Source organism: Hyaena hyaena, unplaced genomic scaffold, assembly GCF_003009895.1.
Source record: "Hyaena hyaena isolate Hyena2069 unplaced genomic scaffold, ASM300989v1 scaffold_322, whole genome shotgun sequence".
Taxonomy (NCBI): Eukaryota; Metazoa; Chordata; class Mammalia; order Carnivora; family Hyaenidae; genus Hyaena; species Hyaena hyaena.
This window is the reverse complement of record NW_024080954.1, coordinates 545,991-564,356: the sequence shown is the minus strand read 5'-3', so window position 1 is coordinate 564,356 and position 18,366 is coordinate 545,991. Positions and strand designations below refer to the sequence as shown.

General features: G+C 36.2%; 1 protein-coding gene across 5 annotated transcripts in view; it reads right to left on the bottom strand.

Annotated features, from left to right (window-relative positions):
* The window catches only part of RIMS1 (regulating synaptic membrane exocytosis 1), a 477,312-nt gene that overhangs the window by 38,279 nt on the left and 420,667 nt on the right, over positions 1-18,366 (bottom strand). The window contains exon 1 of one of the 5 annotated variants that reach the window (XM_039248924.1): positions 1,779-1,825. The exons of the other annotated variants lie outside the window; for them this stretch is intronic. The gene's annotated coding sequence lies outside the window, so the exon portion shown is untranslated. Of the gene's footprint in view, positions 1-1,778; positions 1,826-18,366 lie in introns of those variants that run through there. 5 annotated transcript variants of the gene reach the window in all.

The window sequence follows — 18,366 nt, the reverse complement described above, 5'->3', positions numbered from 1 at the left end:
AGGTCTTTGAAAAGTGAAAAACACTATAGAAATGCAAAAAGTTTTTTTTTGTTGTTGTTGTTGTTTTTTTTTGGTTGATTTTGTAATAATATAAGATTTAGATTTAGTGCTCAGTAAATAATTTCAATGGTGTTGCATTCATATGTCTTTTGCTATATGGTACATTATTGGGGGGAATAATGTTTCCTTTTGAAAAGTTGATATAGGGTAATTCTGCTAACTTTATACTGTAGAAAAAATTGCCAATAACTGAGGATGAATAGGTGAGCAGGTATGAGGGGGAAGTATTTAGTTAATATTAAATTCTTTTCTGTGCATATATCCATCTTATAGAATATATTGACTTGTTTTCACTGCTTGGGGACAACTGAGGTTCCATTTTCTACAAACTGTCTTGACAGTTTGGTTTAGGACACTGGTGTAAGATATTTAAACTTGGGAAATTGTGCACATCTTTAAGAAGTAGCAGAAATGTTGTTTCACTAAGGGCTGTGAAGATAATCTTGGGAGTACATGAAAGTATGAGGGACTCTTTGGGACTAGTTTCATTTGTATGTACGCTCATTAATAAAAGAGATTTTTGCTTTTATTTTGAAAAAATAAAGGTAGGGGATAAAATATAACATAAGTTAACCTTATACAAATGAAAACTTCAAAGTAACATTGAGTAGCATTACTGAAAGAGTGTTTATAATCTATTATTTGACAAAGTTAAAATATTAGGAAAGCTAGATGCTACTTGTAGCTTTGACAGAATGTGAGGGGAGGGATGCAGTACAGAAAAGCAGCTTACTAAGACCTAATAATCCTCTGCTTAGGACTCTGGGATGGCTATGACATTTGAACCTGGAAGGTGAACAAAACTCTGATGTGTAAATTATTCTTTTTTAGCCCAGTCACTGCAATTAAGGCAAACACACCTGAAAAAATTTTATACAAATTATGTTAAAAAATATATGAAACTATTGCACATTTAGTGTCATATGTAAAGGCTGACATAGAAGAATATAAGAATATAAGATGCTTCCAGAAAATTAGGAAGACAAATATTTTGTATACTGGGTCATTTTCGTAATTTTTAACAATAAATTCTTTCAGATATGTGCTCATGGGATGACAATTACTTTACAACACATTAACATATATTTGGAACCGACTGTGGAAAAGTACTTTGCCTTTTTGATTTATACCCTCTGAGCATTATTTATTTCACATGACCCTTGAAGGAAAATTCTTGTCAACTAGTCATGCAACCTTTGCTATTTTATACATTTAATGAAACTAAATTCATGTCAAAATATAATGTCCTTGCCTTCAGAAGGTTCTGGTGACTCCATGGACACTACTACCTGAAATGCTCAGTATATTAAGAAGGGTCATTAAAGATTTGCCTAGCCAGCTCTGTGATATTTGGGAAGGTCATTCATTGGGGGTAAAAAGGTAAATTGCTTTCTAATGATTTAACTTCAAGTGGATACTAAGCTCAGGGAGCACAGAAGAATGGGTGGTGGGCGAAACCTTGAGGGGCTTTCTAAATGGCTTAGGCAGCAGATTAGGGTTACGATGTCTCAACTCATCTGATATTTATGGCTGGGGCTCTGTTATGCACGCTAAGGACACTTAGTGTTTTATCTAAAGACCTATCTATGGGTTTCAGTGGCACATAGGTAGGTAGTTGGAGCCTTGATGTGCAAGGACATCATAGAGCCCCTAAACTTTCATATCCAATTTTCTCTCTTCATCTCCTACCACAGGACAAAGGGGGTCTCTCTTCTTACCTTAATTTGATACCATCTCTCCCTTCCGCCTTCTCAAGGACCAAGCTCTGTTTAAAAAATTATTTTATTATTATTATTATCACCATCATTATCATGAGAGAAAAAGAGAAAGAAGAGAGCAGGCATGTGAGGGAGGGGCAGGGGGAGAGGGAGAGAGAGAGAGAGAGAGAGAGAGAGAGAGAGAGAATCTCAAGCAGGCTCCGAGCTCAGTGCAGAGCCCGATGTGGGGCTTAATCCCATGACCCTGGGATCATGACCTGATGCAAAATCAAGAGTCATATGCTCAACTGAGCCACTCAGGTGCCCCCCTCACCCAAACTCTATTAATTATATTCTCTCTCCATCTTTTTATCTTAAAATGTTGCTTTCATTAAACTATTTCAAAACTGATATTCTTTTCTGAGAAACTTAATGGGCTCCTCTTCTGTGTTCATTTCTCAGAGAATTATATTTAAATAATTTTTTCCTTATCTGTCCCCACATAATCTCCAGTTGAGTTTAATGTTTTGAAAACAAGAATTTCTCCTGAATTTATCAAAGTAGGCTTTGATAACCAGAAATTCTGGAATGTCAGCAGCCACTTTTGAATATTTCTTCCAGTTCTCATACAAACTTATACCTTTATTTTGCATTAGGAAAAAGACTCACTGACTGAAAGATTTTTGAGATGATGATCCTTATACCAGAATTGTAAATTCTCCATCACTTCAGTATCCTACCTTGTCTGTTAGACATGGCCTTTTTTTTTTTTTTTGACATGGTCTTTAATGATATTCTTTTCAATTACATTTTATGATGCCCATACTTCTTATCATCCACATTAGCACTACTGTTTTCTGTTCTTCACTCAGTTGAATGAGGGGCACAAGGGAAGAACATGTTTATATAACTGTACACATCCAGCAAGTGCTTTGGTCCTTTACTGTGCTGTAGGGGCCAAGGTGGTGACATGGCTGAAAGGGAGCTGTCTCCTATCAGGCAGCTGCTGTGCTGTGGGCTAATCAATGGAGGAGCTGTGAGAGTAGGGCCACACACAAGTGAAACATAAAGGAGTTGAGCATCACTCTTAAATAAATAAAAACCATGAGTGGTTTGTTTTCCTTGATTTCTCAATCTCTGTAAGCAATCAGACTCTATATACTTTTGTGCTTAGAAAAAAAATTAAAATGTGACATGACCTTTAGCATAATAATTGTCAATTACCAACTTCAGAAAAGTGAGATTATGACATATGGTTATTAGTGAATTTTGTTTCAGGTTTAGAGAAAAGCTAAAAGTGAATATTATATATACATACAACTCAAGTATAGAAAATCTGGATTGAAGTCATGGTTATACAGAAAAATGGATAGAACCCTAGATTATACAGCTTGGTAGTAGTAGAGTCCATGTAAAACCCATTGCTATTATCCTGCTGCTGGGAAAACTGAGGCTGAAGACCTGAAATACATTGTGGAAGGGCACATGGCTAGTCTCTGGAAGAGGGAGCCCTATAACCCAGGCCTGCTGACCCTCAGTTCAGTCCATCTTCAGTCAACATACTTAACTTACAGAACAATCCTGTACATTGATTGTTTATACTTGAAAATACTCTACCCATAAAGTACCCTCTCCCAGCCAGGAAGCTGGTGTGGTCCTCCCTGTACTTGCACCACTTCCTAGTAAAACCTGTCCTTCATCTGAGCAGAGAGGGCTGCTCTGCAGGGTGTCCTCAGGCTGCTACAGGAAGCCTTCAGCTCAAAGTGCTGAGCACTCAACCCACTAGCCCTGTAGTTGAGCCTAAACATCAGAGTAACTGAGAACCAGAAAGGCTAAAGACCTGGATCTCTGGGGTACCCAGGGAAAAGAATCTTTATTCTCTAGCCTACAAGCCAAACTGAACTCGTTGTGAATTACTGAATATGTTCCGACAGTTGGAATTTGGTGCTAGATGATTATCTCTGGTTTGATATCTCTGCTGTCCAATTAGCTGTGTTTTACTCTATAGTCATGAACTGCACTGAAAATCTGCCGTTTAACAGACATATGGACATCTGGCCTTAAGACCATGGCTTATGTTCCTGGAAGGAGTTAAGCAGTGTTTCAGAGAATATTTGAAGATAAGTGATAAACACGGAATTTTGAGAAGAATGCCCTTTTACATTTACTGGAAGATTTTGGAAAATTTTGTAGTAAAATGAACATGAGTATGTAGTAAGTGAAAGGCTAAAGTCTCATTAATTTTTAAGATAAAACTCATGACTTCAAATAATCCTTCTTGTTTGGTTGTTGTTTAAGTCCTTCTGGAGAGAGATGCTACTTTCCTTTGCCATTAGAAGTGACTCAGTGGAAAGGTCTGAGAAACATGGATCATTTCTTTCTCTTTCCCAGCAGCACATTTCCAAATTCCAGAAGGCAAATGACAGAATTTCAAATCTTTTTGGAGCTCGGTGATTTGGAGTTAAAGTTGTTCATAGTTCATGTATTTCACAGATAGGAAATAGTTATATTGTGAAGATAGCATTAAGGCCTAGAATCAGCTTAAAATGGCCATACACTGAGATCAATATGACAATTCACTGGATATAAAATGTCAGACCATCTCTGAGGTATTGCAGGATGGCTTGGTATTTTGAACTGGGATCATCTTTCAGATTATGTGGAAGAATTATGTCAATGATGATACTCAATTTCCTTAATGAGTGTTGAGACCAAGCTAAAGAACTGTCTAGGACATATCCATATAATCTTCTGAGAATCAACCAGAGTGTCAAAAGTATTTTATTAGCATATTTGAGCTCATGTTCATTACTCAATTCCCTTGAAGGGGGAGAAAAAATGGATATAAATAATGGGTATAGAACTGAGATATAAGAAAACTATACACAGAAAACCCAAGCTTTTTTTTAACCATAGCAATCAACTACTGGAAAACCACAGATGGTAGACATATACAGTCATGAAAATGTCATGCAATCTGAGAGGTGGAAATATCCAGTGACAGTCTCTAACCTGAGACCATAGCTGCTGCACAATTTATCAGTATGAAAAACCAATTGTTTATTATAATGGCATTTTCACTAATCTTTATTCATATAAAAGAATAATAAAAGAATTAGGTTTTTGTGTATAAAGGAAAAAAAACAAGGAACAATAATTTTAAGAATGAAAAAAAGATTTTCAAGCCCAAATAAATTATAATGCCATTATAATTTGGGTTACTTTTGCTTAAGGTATTTGAAGTGTGAATACATATATTCTCTTGTTTACTAAAAATCAAGGTTTGATAATAATATCTACACCTAGAAAATCCTTTGCAATAAACTAATGTTAAAAAGGACATACTAAACTGTAACACTAAAGGATTTATGTAGAAGTACTGAACTGTGTCAACTTTGTAGACGGCATGAAATCCAGCATCGATTGACCAGAAAATATCCTCAGTCTTCTTAAGACTCATATTTGTGCTGTCAAAAATTATAAAGTGACACATAATTATTATTTAAAATTTTAAAACAAAGCTTTAGCTAAGCATCCAAAGTAAAAGTGTTCATTCTTTCCATATTGTATTGTCTTATCTTAGGAATTGATTGGTGACACTCTGGATGCATAACCACAACACATAATAATTTTTCTCCTTCCTATTTGGCTATAAAGGTTTGTGAACTTCCTTAGATGTTTACTATTTGAACGTGCCATTGAGCAAAAAACAACGAATTTTCATAACAAAGAACAAAAGTCAGTACTGATAGCTGGATCCCATGTACAAAGTAGCAGCAGAGATCTTAGGTGGTGTGCAGACTTACTTCTGGGCTCTGACCTGTGTGATAAGCCCACAAAGAGTCTAAAGAACTTGCCAAGTACACTGGGATGTGGCTGTGTGCTTTATGGGTGTACATATACAAGCTCTACAACACTAAGTACATCTGTCAAAATCTTTATTCTAATCAGCAAAAGAATACTAGGAAAAATTACAGGTAAATCTCTTAGAGTTAAAACAATCAATCAATGGTAACTTCAGCACTCTTAGGAACTAACACTGAGCATGGGTTATAGAGCATCTAAGGAACAAAGCATAAGTAGTATCCAATGAGAGATTGCATAACAATTTTTTTTATTTTTGTTAAAGTATAAGAAGTGCTATACGATCATTACAAGTATTTTAACTATAGCAAGTACTTAATAGTTGGATTAAAAATTAGCTTAATGTCAAAAGTAAACTTAACAAAATAGAATCCTACTGTAGAAGCTGGTACCAGAATTTTCCTTAGTGAAGAAGCTGTCTCCATCGAGAGACAGAATAATTCAGTGGCTAAGAGGACATACTCTGCAGCCAAACAGCCTAGGTTTAAATCTTACCTCTGCCAATCACCACTTATTCTACTTTAGCTTCCTCACAGGCCAACAGAAAAAAATGATAGTAGAACCCACCTCATAGGTCTGTTTTGAAGATTAAATAAATTAGTATTGATAGAGTAACTTGAAGAGTGACATAAATATACTTGTTCATCATTACAGATATTGGCGGAATCCAGGAGAAATAACTGAGGAGTAGTAAGAGAGGAGAAGAAAAATCGGCAAAATACTGTGTGCCTAGTGATTATAACCACTTTCAAACCACCTCCTTCCCTCTAATTTCCTGTTTGCTCCCAATACAATCTTCACCGAAGTCTATTAGACTCATGAATGCTGGGCATGCACAAATTTTAATTTTGTTTTGTTTTAAAAAGCACAGAAATGGCTTCTATGTGGTATAGGACAGAGAAATTTGGACTGCAAGAGTCAGAAGAGGCCAGGAAAATTTTAAACTGAGGAATGAATAGCAATCATGGGGATAGTTTTGGAATTTGACAAGCTTTGAATAAAGAGGCTCTTAGATTACAGTGGCAGTGCATGAATTTTAAAATAACATAAGAAAGCCAGTATTTTCAGACTCTACTAAGAAAAAATTATTTAAATTCTTCAAGGATTTAATTAAATAAAACAAAAGAAATTTTAAGTCATGTGTATGAGAACCACTCAGCTGCTCATTCAGGTCCATTGTATAAAATTGACACTAAGCAGTTGTTAAGCCAGGATTGTGTTTCCCAGTCTCCATGTCTAGCATGTAAGCATGGTCATGTGATTCATGATGCGTGGTGCTTCCAGAACAAGGCTTTTAAGAAGCAGATACACCTTCCCCATTCTTCTTTTATTCTTCTGCCACATGGACTCAAATAATAATAATAAAAAAAAGCATAAAATGTAAAGAGCCTGGGTGCCCAAACCACTACATGGAAGACAGAGGATTGTCAACTATGAGTATCTGACCAAATTCTTAAATGAATAATAAACAGAATTTTATTGAACTTGAGGCTATATATTTTAATGTCAATTATTATAGCAAGTAGAGTTATTTTAACTAATAATTTATCAAGTTACTTGAGGATAATGGCATAGTATCATGACTAAAAATAGAAATGTTAAGCACACAGAATCTACTAGCAATTGGCTATGTGATCTTGAGAAAATTATTTAATCTTTCTGAGCTGAGTTTCCTTATCTAAAAAGTGGTGATAACAATGGTTGGTACCTGTTTTAAAATGTTAGAATTGTGCTAGTCTGGCTCACAGTAAGTATCCAATAAAGTCAGCCTTTATTAATTTTTAAATAATTAAATTAGGCTTATCTTTATGGATAAATGAATCAGTTAAGTGAACAGAACAAATGAATCTACTTCTATTATATGCATACAGTAGCAGTCCTCGAGATATAAATGACTTGCTTATTGCACTTTCCCATCTTCTCCCCAACACGACTAACTTGTTCTAGACTTAGCACTGTTAGGAGAACCTTGTAGACAACTGCCTGATACTTGCCTTATTCCCCTCTTATCTTCTCCCTCGGCACCATTCTTCTGCTGGTGCCTCACTATACACAGTTCGGACAAAATGGGCCACAGGGAATCTCCCACATGGATGTACACAACAGTCTTTTATCTCTCTTCTTGCTTCACTTCTCTTTTACAACTCATCCTCAGTTAATCTCAAGGAAATACTTCCTTCTTTTGATAACCTCTTCAGTGCTCAGAAAGCAGTGACATGGTTCAGAGAAAAAGGAATACCATTCTGAACATGACTTATTACTTTGAGAGAACACTATATAATTTGATATATGATCCCTTCTCAACATACTCTCTTCTCTACAGAAAAGCCTAGTAGAATTTACTGAACCCAGAGATGCCCAACAAACTCCTTTTTTGTTAAATGAAGAAGAAATACAATCCTACTGTGTTTGAGCCTTTGCACATTTTAAGACAGCATTAGGATCTAGTCCACCAAACAGCTGGAGTTGCAGGACGGTATCATGGTCCTGGGGCCAGAATGCTGGCTGACAGTGTCACTTCCCGGGCCAGCTTTGATGACATGCCCCACTTGCAGCACAGACTCTGTAGCTCGACTCCTAGGCTCAAATTCTAGCTCTGTTCTTACTAGTGTGAACTCAGGCAAGTTACTTTCTCTCTGTTTCACTTTCCTGACAGGTAAAATAGGACTAATAATATGGTAAGGCATAGCACTGAAGAAAAAAAATAGTGGGGTGCATTAGCTTATTAGTCTTAGTGTATAAAATTATTTGAAGATACATTATATAGCTTTCTCCCTGTAAGGAAAATGAAATCCAAATTAAATATTTTTCTAGTTATATAAATTTCTATGAAAATGACAAAATGCTAACCACTGACACTGGATATTCTGGATATTTATAGATAATTATACATTTAACTAACAATTAACAGTACTTTATTTATTTATTTATTTTTTAAATTTTTATTTATTTCTAAGAGAGAGAGAGACAGCGTGAGTAGGGGAGGGTCAGAGAGACAGGGAGACACAGACTCTGAAATAGGCTCTGAGCTAGCAGTCAGCACAGAGCCCGATGCGGGGCTTGAACCCACCAACCGCGAGATCATGACCTAAGCGAAAGTCGGACGCTTAACTTACTAAGCCACCCAGGCGCCCCACAATTAACAGTACTTTAAACATACCCAGACCATGTAGCACGATAACAAAAATACTATAAACTAGGTGTCTTATAAAGAGCAAAAATTTATTTCTCACAGTTCTGGAGGCTGGGAGATCCAAGATCACGGAACCGGCAGATTCAGTGTCTCGTGAGGACTTACTTCCTGGTAGACGGCTGTCTTCTCACCATGACCTCACATGGTTGAAAGGGTAGTTAGCTTTCTGGAGCCTCTTTTATAAGGGCACCAATCTCATTCATGAGGGCTCTACCATTATGACCTAGTCACTTCCCAAATGCCCCACCAGGACCCACCACCATCATATTGGCCATTAGGTTTTGATGCATGAATTTTAGGGGGACACAAATATTCAGCCTGGAGCAAGGACTAAAACTCTGAGTACAGACAAAGATTCAAATTCTCTCTTCCACTTACTTGATGTATGACTTTGGGCAAGTGACTTAACTTGTCTCAGCCTTTGTTTTTTCCTTGAAAATCCAGAGAAAATGACTGTATGTCATAAATTCTCATAGCAACCACACAGAATTGTTGAGAGGGTTTAATGTGATAATGCATAGCAAGTAATTTACACAGGACCAGTCACATAATATGGCTGAAATATGGTTTTCTCTAGATAATGGAAATATAGATAATTATACTTTTATACTAAGAAGTGTTATATATTAGATGACAAAAAGGAAAGAAAGCTTATTATAGAAGAATAAGTATTCACCATTCTTATTAATTACTGATAGCCACTTGATAAATGTTTGTGGGGTAAATGAAATGTTTGGTACCACATAAACATTACTGCCAGTGTTAGGTGGGAACTTAAGTTCAGTGGGGGGAACAATTGCTGGTTAGAGGCACTACTGACCGAAAGATTTAATGGTAGAAAAAAAGGGGAAAACTTAAAACAAAAATGATGGCTTCCTTTTACTTTAGAGAAGGGAATAAGACATAACTGAGAATGACCCAGACAGATGATATTATAGTAGCTACTGTTTTAAAGATTAAAATTCAGGTGATATGTATATAAAATTTGAAATGTTTGGGCTCTTTACAATTGTATTTAATCTCATAATTATTTCCTGAATGGAAAGAAAGGAAAATTATTAATAATACATTAAATTTTATGGAAATTTTGAGGACTAAAGAACATATGTTTATACTATATTTAAACCTAATGTTCCTCAGGAATCTTTCCTTAGCTAATTCATTCCTAATTTTTCTTAATATGATCAGGCTTTTATTTTAAGAGTTTCAATAATTTTGCATTCATGACATGGTAAGCCTGAAAGGCTCTGTAAACTGTAAATTTCTATAAAAAGACAAGACAGCCCTCTGCCTTTTACTAAGTCAAAAAAGAGCTTGTAAACAATTTGAGGGCAAGGAAAATGCCTTCTATTTGTGTGTTCCATGAAGAATACTCACAGCGGCATTCTAAAAGGTATAGGCTTTTCTCAAATGCTTAGCTAGGGGGTATGCAATGAGTGAAAACTATGAAATATAAAAGCAGAACAAAGGAACAGACAACTGGCATTACTTTGAGTAACGTCATTAAGCCATTTACAGAGTAAAAGGATGTGCACCAAATTGTCAAACTGTGCTATCCAGGCCAGAGAATCTAGGACATGCTCAATAGGAACTGAAAAGCACTGGGAGAGATATTGAGGAGATGGCTTCCGCATCCAGCACCAGGAGCAGAAGGGAGCCAACAGACCTGTTATTACAGAGCCACTTTGATTCAGGAACTCTCACCAAGGAATCCGGAAGTAAGGCCACCTACACCTTGGGAATTAAAACCAATATTTGTAATTGTACTTAGGCCAAATTTAAAAATATGGAAAAAATATGCTTTTTTTATTCCGGTCAATACATGTAATTAATTACGTTAAAACATTTGAAATCAGCTGTTTTTCCTTCATGTTTCTGTATTTATAACTTGGATTAGATTTTTAAAATTAATTACATGGTTTATAAAAGTGGATTGTTTTTCTCCACAGAAATAGAATGTTTTTCAGTCTTTACTCAAAAAAGATTTAAAGAGATAATAAGGAATGCTTCCTGAGAAGACAGAATTGTTATGAAGCATTATAGAAAGTCAAAGAACCAAAATGAAAGTAAATTTTTACTTTTAAGGTAAAAGTTTCCTACTATGATCTTGCTATCCCTCATTAGAGGCACTGATTCTTTTTTTTTTTTTTTGGTATTTCTGAGGCTTTATTTTGTTTTATTTTTTAAGTAGTTGTCAGGTTGGTTTCCATATAACAGCCAGTGCTTAACCCCACAAGTGCCCTCCTCCATGCCCATCACCCCCATTCCCCCTCCCGCACCCCCATCAGCCCTCAGTTTGTTCTCAGCATTCAAGAATTTCTCATGGTTTGCCTCCCTCCCTCTTCCCCACTATTTTCCCCCTTCTTCTTCCCCTTGGTCCTCCATTAAGTTCCTCCTACTCCTCCTATACGTGCAAACATATGGTAGCTGTCCTTCTCTGTCTGACTTATTTCGCTCCGCATAACACCCTCAAGGTCCATCCATGTTGCTACACATGGTCAGATTTCATTCTTTCTCATTGCCATGTAGTCTTCCATTGTATAGATAACCACATCTTCTTGATCCATTCATCAGTTGATGGACACTTAGGCTCTTTCCATGTTTTGGCTATTGTTAAGAGTGCTGCTATGAACATTGGGGTCCATGTTCCCCTATGCATCAGCACTCCTGTATCCCTTGGCTAAATTCCTAGCAGTGCTACTGCTGGGTCATAGGGAAGTTCTAGTGTTAATTTTTTGAGGAACCTCCACACTGTTTTCCAGAGGGGCTGCACCAGTTTACATTCCCACCAACAGTGTAGGAGGGTGCCCGTTTCTCCACATTAGAGGCACTGATTCTATTTTCAGTTTCCGTAATTCTGTTAGATAGATCAGAGATTCTTTCTAACACTTTCTGAGTATAAGACTGATGAAAATTCAGAGTGATAAAAATATTAAATTAAGATATTGATTTATTTATATTTCTTAATTAATATACTTCTGCTTCATTGGATAGCAGCAAATTGTTTCAATGCAACCTACATATTTATTTACAAATATAAATTTATTTAGATATTACATTTATAATTCTTTTCGTTTGAAACTTTCCTAAACATAATATGATTATTTACTACTCGACTGTCAGAAGTTTTATAGTTTAAAGTATAAAAAGAGTATAAAAAACTATATAAAACTATAAAAAATATATAAAAAGAAATGTGCTATTTCAGCTTACACAAACATTGTAGGGTACTGAATTTGAATCTGGAATACTATTATTTCTCCTGTAGTCCTAGAACATAAAGTCTGTTAAGCCTCACCAAAACTATGACTAACCATGTTGTGTACCACATCCTGTAGTTATATGAAAAGAATCCTTACAATGTAAATGATTACTTTAATAAGTATCACAATGTACTGGCCTGATATCAGAAATTTTATTTTCCACATAAGAATTCACTAGCTGACTTGTCTGATAGTTTTGGTAAATCTATTCTGACAAATATCCTTTGTTTTTAACCCTAAGACAGATTTCCAAAAAATATAGGCATTTTCACATTTCTTAACTAAATATTTTCACAAGGTTAATAGACACTTATTGCATCAAGCATTATATATAAGGGGGTGTTGAAAACTGTTAACATCTTTATCAATCATTATCAAGACAAGTTTTATCTTTTAGTAATTGTCTAATAAAATGTTACTTTCACTTGTAATCGTAAGGACGTAAAATAGGAATCATGTATTCATGTAAAATATAAAGCAGACATTTTTTACCAGTATTTTTCCATTACACACATCCCACTGGTTTCATATGCACAATACCTGTGATCTCATAAGTTGTTAAATTTTATCCAAATCAAATTCATGACTATGGCCTTTCTGTGACCTTAACAAGAACAATCTTGGGGGGGGGGACGAGAGGAGAAGAACTCAGACTGGGGTGTGAGGAGGACTGAGTGGCTTTTGAGGAAAGAGACAGAACATGGAAAACTTTCAAAAAGTTTCATTCTTTCAAAAAAATCTTTGCATGCCTAGTACAGACATTGTGCTAAATTCTGGGGAAGTAATCATCACTGAAAGAAATACAACCCCAAGTTCCCAACTGAGAAAAATCACAGTTGAACAAAGTGGTTTCACTATTTTACATAAGCAGTTAAGTCAAAGATCAAGTTTTAGGGCAAGGCTGAAAAGCTGAAGGTTCTTATCTTTGGGGGATAATCCTTCATTCTGGAGAATCATTTTGTCTAGTGAGAGATGATGCCAATAGGCAAACAGTATATACGTAAAGGCTGCAGGAAGAAGGGGACGGGGTTGAAAATCACAGTGGTAATATAAATTAACTTCTGACTCTGAGAAGCAGAGAATATGTTTAGGTAACTATAGAAATGATCACAGTTCTCTAATGACTTCATCTGCATTCTGCATTGCAGGCACCAAACTCTTGGCCTAGAGCAAAGGTCATGAAACATTCTCTTTAATAGGCAGATGGTAAATATTTTTGACTTTGTGGGCTATAAGGTTTGTAACATGAAGGTAGCCATGGACCACACATAAATGAATGAGCATGACTTTATTTTTAAGAGAGAGAGAGCAGGAGAGAGGTATGGGGGAGGGGAAGAAGAGAGAGGAGAGAGGAGAGAGGAGAGATAGAGAGATAGAGAGAGAGAGAGAGAGAGAGAATCTCAAGCAGGTTCCATGCTCAGCACAGGGGTCCTGATGTGGGGTTTTATCCCACAACAACTGGGCCATGACCTTAGTCAAAATCAAGAGTCAGACAGTCAACCAACTGAGCCACCCAGGTGCCCCAGCATGGCTGTATTTCAATAAAGCTACTTATGGACACCAAAACTGAATTTCATATAATTTTTAGTGTCACAATATACTATTGTTGTGACTTTTTACAACCATTTGAAAAAAACAGAAAAATCATTCTTAGTTCATGGGCCATAAGAAACAAACTTTAGGACAAAATTTGCTGACACCTGACCTAGTATAGAAAAGTACAAGAAGTGTTGGCTAAAGGGAGACCTGGATCACTCTCTGGCAGATTATACCTAACACAGGATAAACATATGGACAACTGCCTTTTAAGTGTGCCGGTTGCCTTAGTGCATACTGTGGTATATGTGACCACGTGTAATTTCCTGAGGTCAGGGCTGATGGATTTCACCAGATCTTCAAAGGGGAACTTGACAGGAGGAATTCTGAGAGCTAGTGATTTAGAAGAACTCAAGTTAGATCTTAAGAATTTGTATTCCATTAACCACTTTACACCTAATGAGCTGATAAAAACATTGGCTGGGTTAGCCTACCTCTCAGCACCATTCATGAATAATTTCACCAATATCTTTCTTTTACTTTTTAATTTTTTTTTAATGTTTATTTCTGAGAGAGAGAGAGAGAGAGAAAGAGAGAGAGACAGCGTGAGCAGGGGAGTGTTAGAGAGAGAGGGAGATACAGAATCTGAAACAGGCTCCAGGCTCTGAGCTGGCAGTCAGCACAGAGCCCATGAGGGGCTCGAACCCACAAACTGTGAGAGCATGACCTGAGCCAAAGTCGGACACTTAACTGAGTGAGCCACCCAGGCTCCCCTCACCAATATCTTTCTTTAACTACCACCCTTTTATCTGGTTTCTCAGAATTATTAAAATTGCTAATTAGTATTACTATTGGGGACACCTGGGTGGCTCAGTTGGTTGAGTTGTCTGACTTTGGCTCAGGTCATGATCTCATAGTTCGTAGATTTGAGCCCCGCGTAGGGCTCTGTGCTGACAGCTAGATCAGAGCCTGGAGCCTGTTTCAGATTCCGTGTCTCCCTTTCTCCCTGACCTCCCTTGCTCTCTCTCTCTCTCAGAAATAAATAAGACACATTAAAAAAAGTATTACTATTGGACCCTTCCTACATGGCAGGTACTTTGATAGAAGCTGTTCACATAAATTTTCATTTAATTGTCATAACAGTCTTCTGAGGTAGGTACCATTTATTATTCCATTATATAGCTAAAGAAACAGAGGCCCAAATAGGCCTTTACCTTTTATTTTATTCAGGAGTCTTCTAGATCCTGTCTCCTTACATTCTGCTCTGCTTTCCTAAGCAAATCCATTGGTCCCAATTTCCATTTATATGCTGATGATGCTCACCTGCCTTAAAAACCTATCCAATGACCATCCCAACATCAGCATGAAGTGCCAAATAATATCCTTACCTAGGAGTCTCTCAGTAAATGGCAATATGCAGCCTTTTCAATGACATTCCTCTCCTCTCTACTGCCGAAAGACTCTTCCATACAAAGGACTATAATCTCCTTCATACTCATCCACCTTTTTCCAAATCTAGTCTGATACACACTTCTGCAATGGTGTCCTAAAAGGTCTTCCTAAATACATATTTTTTAAAAGTAAAAAAAAAGTAGTATTATAGGACAAAATGAATTATTATGAATATGTAAATATTTGTAAAAAGCTATATAAAGACGTATCTCTAGGAGTACATGGAGTTGAATGCAATCATAGTGAAGTGGTTAAGACATAAATTCTACTTCAATTCTAAAGGTTGTGTGGTCTCAGGCAAGTCATGGAACATATAAAATGGGGATAATAACAGTGCCTTTTATGACTGTTTTGAAGACTAGAGAAATTAATACATGCAGGCAATTAAATGGATGGCATGCAGTAATTAATAAATAATAGCTGTCACTGCTGATGGCTTTATCAATATTAATAACACAGATGCATAAAAAGATTAGCTAATAATTATACTAATATTTTCACAGCGAACTTGCAATTAGTGTTAGCACTGCAAGAGTTTTATATATCTTCTTTTTGTTTTTCTGTGCTTAAAAATCTGAAAAATATTACAAAAATAAATCAGCAAAATATCTATATAAAATCACTCTGTTAAGTGAGGATGCATTGAAAGTGGTCATCTGTTGTAAAAAATTATTAGACACACTTCTTGTTATATTTGAGCTACCCAAAATATTTTATAATATCCATTCTGAAATTGATCTCATGTTTAAAAAGTATAGTTAACAATAATTATCACCATATATAATTATTTGAGTACTCAGTATTGTGCTTTGTAGGCACTTAAGAAATGTTAGTTTCCTCTCCTCCTTCAAATTATAAACGCAAATTAATTATAAAAATTAATTCCACTCAAATAACTATTTTTTCTGACAAATCGGCCTAAAAGTATATATTATATTAGCCAAATTCAAAATTTATAGTTCAGAGCCAAGGAAAGAACAAAAACATAGCAGCTGGCATATGTTTGAAAATAGTAATCCTTATTAGGGCATCTCTTCAGAAGATGAGTTACTATAGCTGAATAGTAGTGAATTCCTAAGACAGACAGCAACAGTAAATAAAAAAACCCATGCTTACATTTATTTGATCGTTTTGCAGACTTGAGAATCATTTCTGGCACCATGATTTTGCATTCAGGAAACAAAAAATAGGAAACATTATGTTCCTCAGAATGTTTCTCTTGTGCTATTAAATGAAGCAAATAAATGAGGCACAGACAAGGAATCTGGATTCCAGCAAGAGTTTGATAAATGTAGCTTTCCGTTTCTGAAACTGTTAGGGGGGACACCTATCCTTTGTGAGAACTTTTTGCTTCCATTGTTAACAGAACCAAGAAAAATTTCTTAAAATGTTCACAGAGAATAACTTAGCCTTCTTTCCCTGTAGCTACAACTTACTTTTATAAAGGAAAAGACTGATAATATTCACAAAGCTGGACTAGACTTAAAATACAGAAAATATTATGATAAACTGGATTGGTTGGAAGGATACAAAATAAGTCCTATGGCAAAACAGGATATACGTTTTCTCAAGGTAAATAAAGTATAAGGTCCAAGCCGGCAATCATTTGATTTATTTTATGACTTTGCTTTACCTGTATGACTTTTGGGAAGAAAATGGGAAAAAGATTAGCAGAAGGGTAATTAATACCTTGGATATTTTCTTGAAATTATTATTGTCTTAAGGGCCACATGAATTTTAAAATAATGCCCTGAACTCATAAGGAGATTAGTTTATTCAAGAACTATCTTTTTAGGTGTCAGTGGGTTATAGTTGGAGTTTTATTAGTATATACTATTTTCTTGACATGGAACAAGGGTAATTTTGTTAGTTTCTATTTATGATTTCTTCTTGAGAAATTGGAGATATGCCTTGGAAATTCATTAACTCTTATTAAGCTATTTTGAAATCAAACATACATATATCTACCCCAAACTTCCTGGAATACACGTTTTTACCTATATAATCTTGTAGGATAATGAACACTATATAGTTTTTTTTTTTAATGTTTTATTTATTTCTAGGAGAGAGTGAGAAAGAGAGAGAGAGACAGCGTGAGCAGGGGAGGGTCAGAGAGAGAGGGAGTCACAGACTCTGAAACAGGCTCCAGGCTCTGAGCTGGCAACCAGCACAGAGCCCGACGCGGGGCTCGAACCCACGAACCGCGAGATCATGACCTAAGCGAAAGTCGGACGCTTAACCGACTAAGCCACCCAGGCGCCCCGACACTATATAGTTTTTAACTCTACTATGAACCTTCTGAAATGTTTCATTCCCATGATTATAATGAAAGAATTATTTAATTTCATTGAGATAAGCTGCCAAAAAAAAAAGCCTTTTAGGAGGCGCCTGGGTGGCTCAGTCGGTTAAGCGTCCGACTTCGGCTCAGGTCATGATCACATGGTTTGTGGGTTCGAGACCCGCGTTGGGCTCCGTGCTGACAGCTGGCTCAGAGCCTGGAGCCTGCTTCTGATTCTGTATCTCCCTCTCTCTCTGACCCTCCCCTGTTCAGGCTGTTTCTCTCTCTCTCTCAGAAAAAAAAAAAAAAAAAAAAAGCCTTTTAGGCCCCTATTCTGAGTAAGTATAAGAAAAATATCTGCTCATTGCCTTAAGAAGAAATAATATCAATAGATAAAAGAGGGGGCAGAGCTTCAATTTTCTCCAATGAGACAAATCTTTGTACTGAGAAGAGTCAAACTAAGTAGTAAATGGTGGCTCAAGACAAATGAATTTCCAAAATGAATAGATCTAGAATTTATTCTGGATCTGGATTCTATTTTAGATTATAAAATAATTCTATATATTATATAGAATTATATTAAGTCTATATATAATTCTCTATATAAAATCCATTCTAGATTACAGACTAGAATACAGATCTAGATATAGATTAGCAAAAATCCTGGTGTGGACACTGCAGATGTGCACGGTAAGGGATGACAGTTTTGAAAAACAAATGAAACTAGTATGAACCAGATACCTGCAAATCCCGGTAAATGCACTTTAAAGTTACCTTGCAGAGATTTTGCATTATCCAAACTCAGCTGGAACTCCAATGCTGCTCAGCAGTACTTTTATCATAGTCATTTCTTATGACATTCTTCACTCTATATCCTCACTCTATTTGCTCTCGCCTCATTTGCACGGAGAAGATCAAAGGCCTCTGACTCAAGTCCCTTCAGCCTTCATATTCCCTTTGCAATACTCCTGTGTATTCCAACCATTTTCTTGTTTCTATCAAACTCAGGGAGTTTTTCTTTTC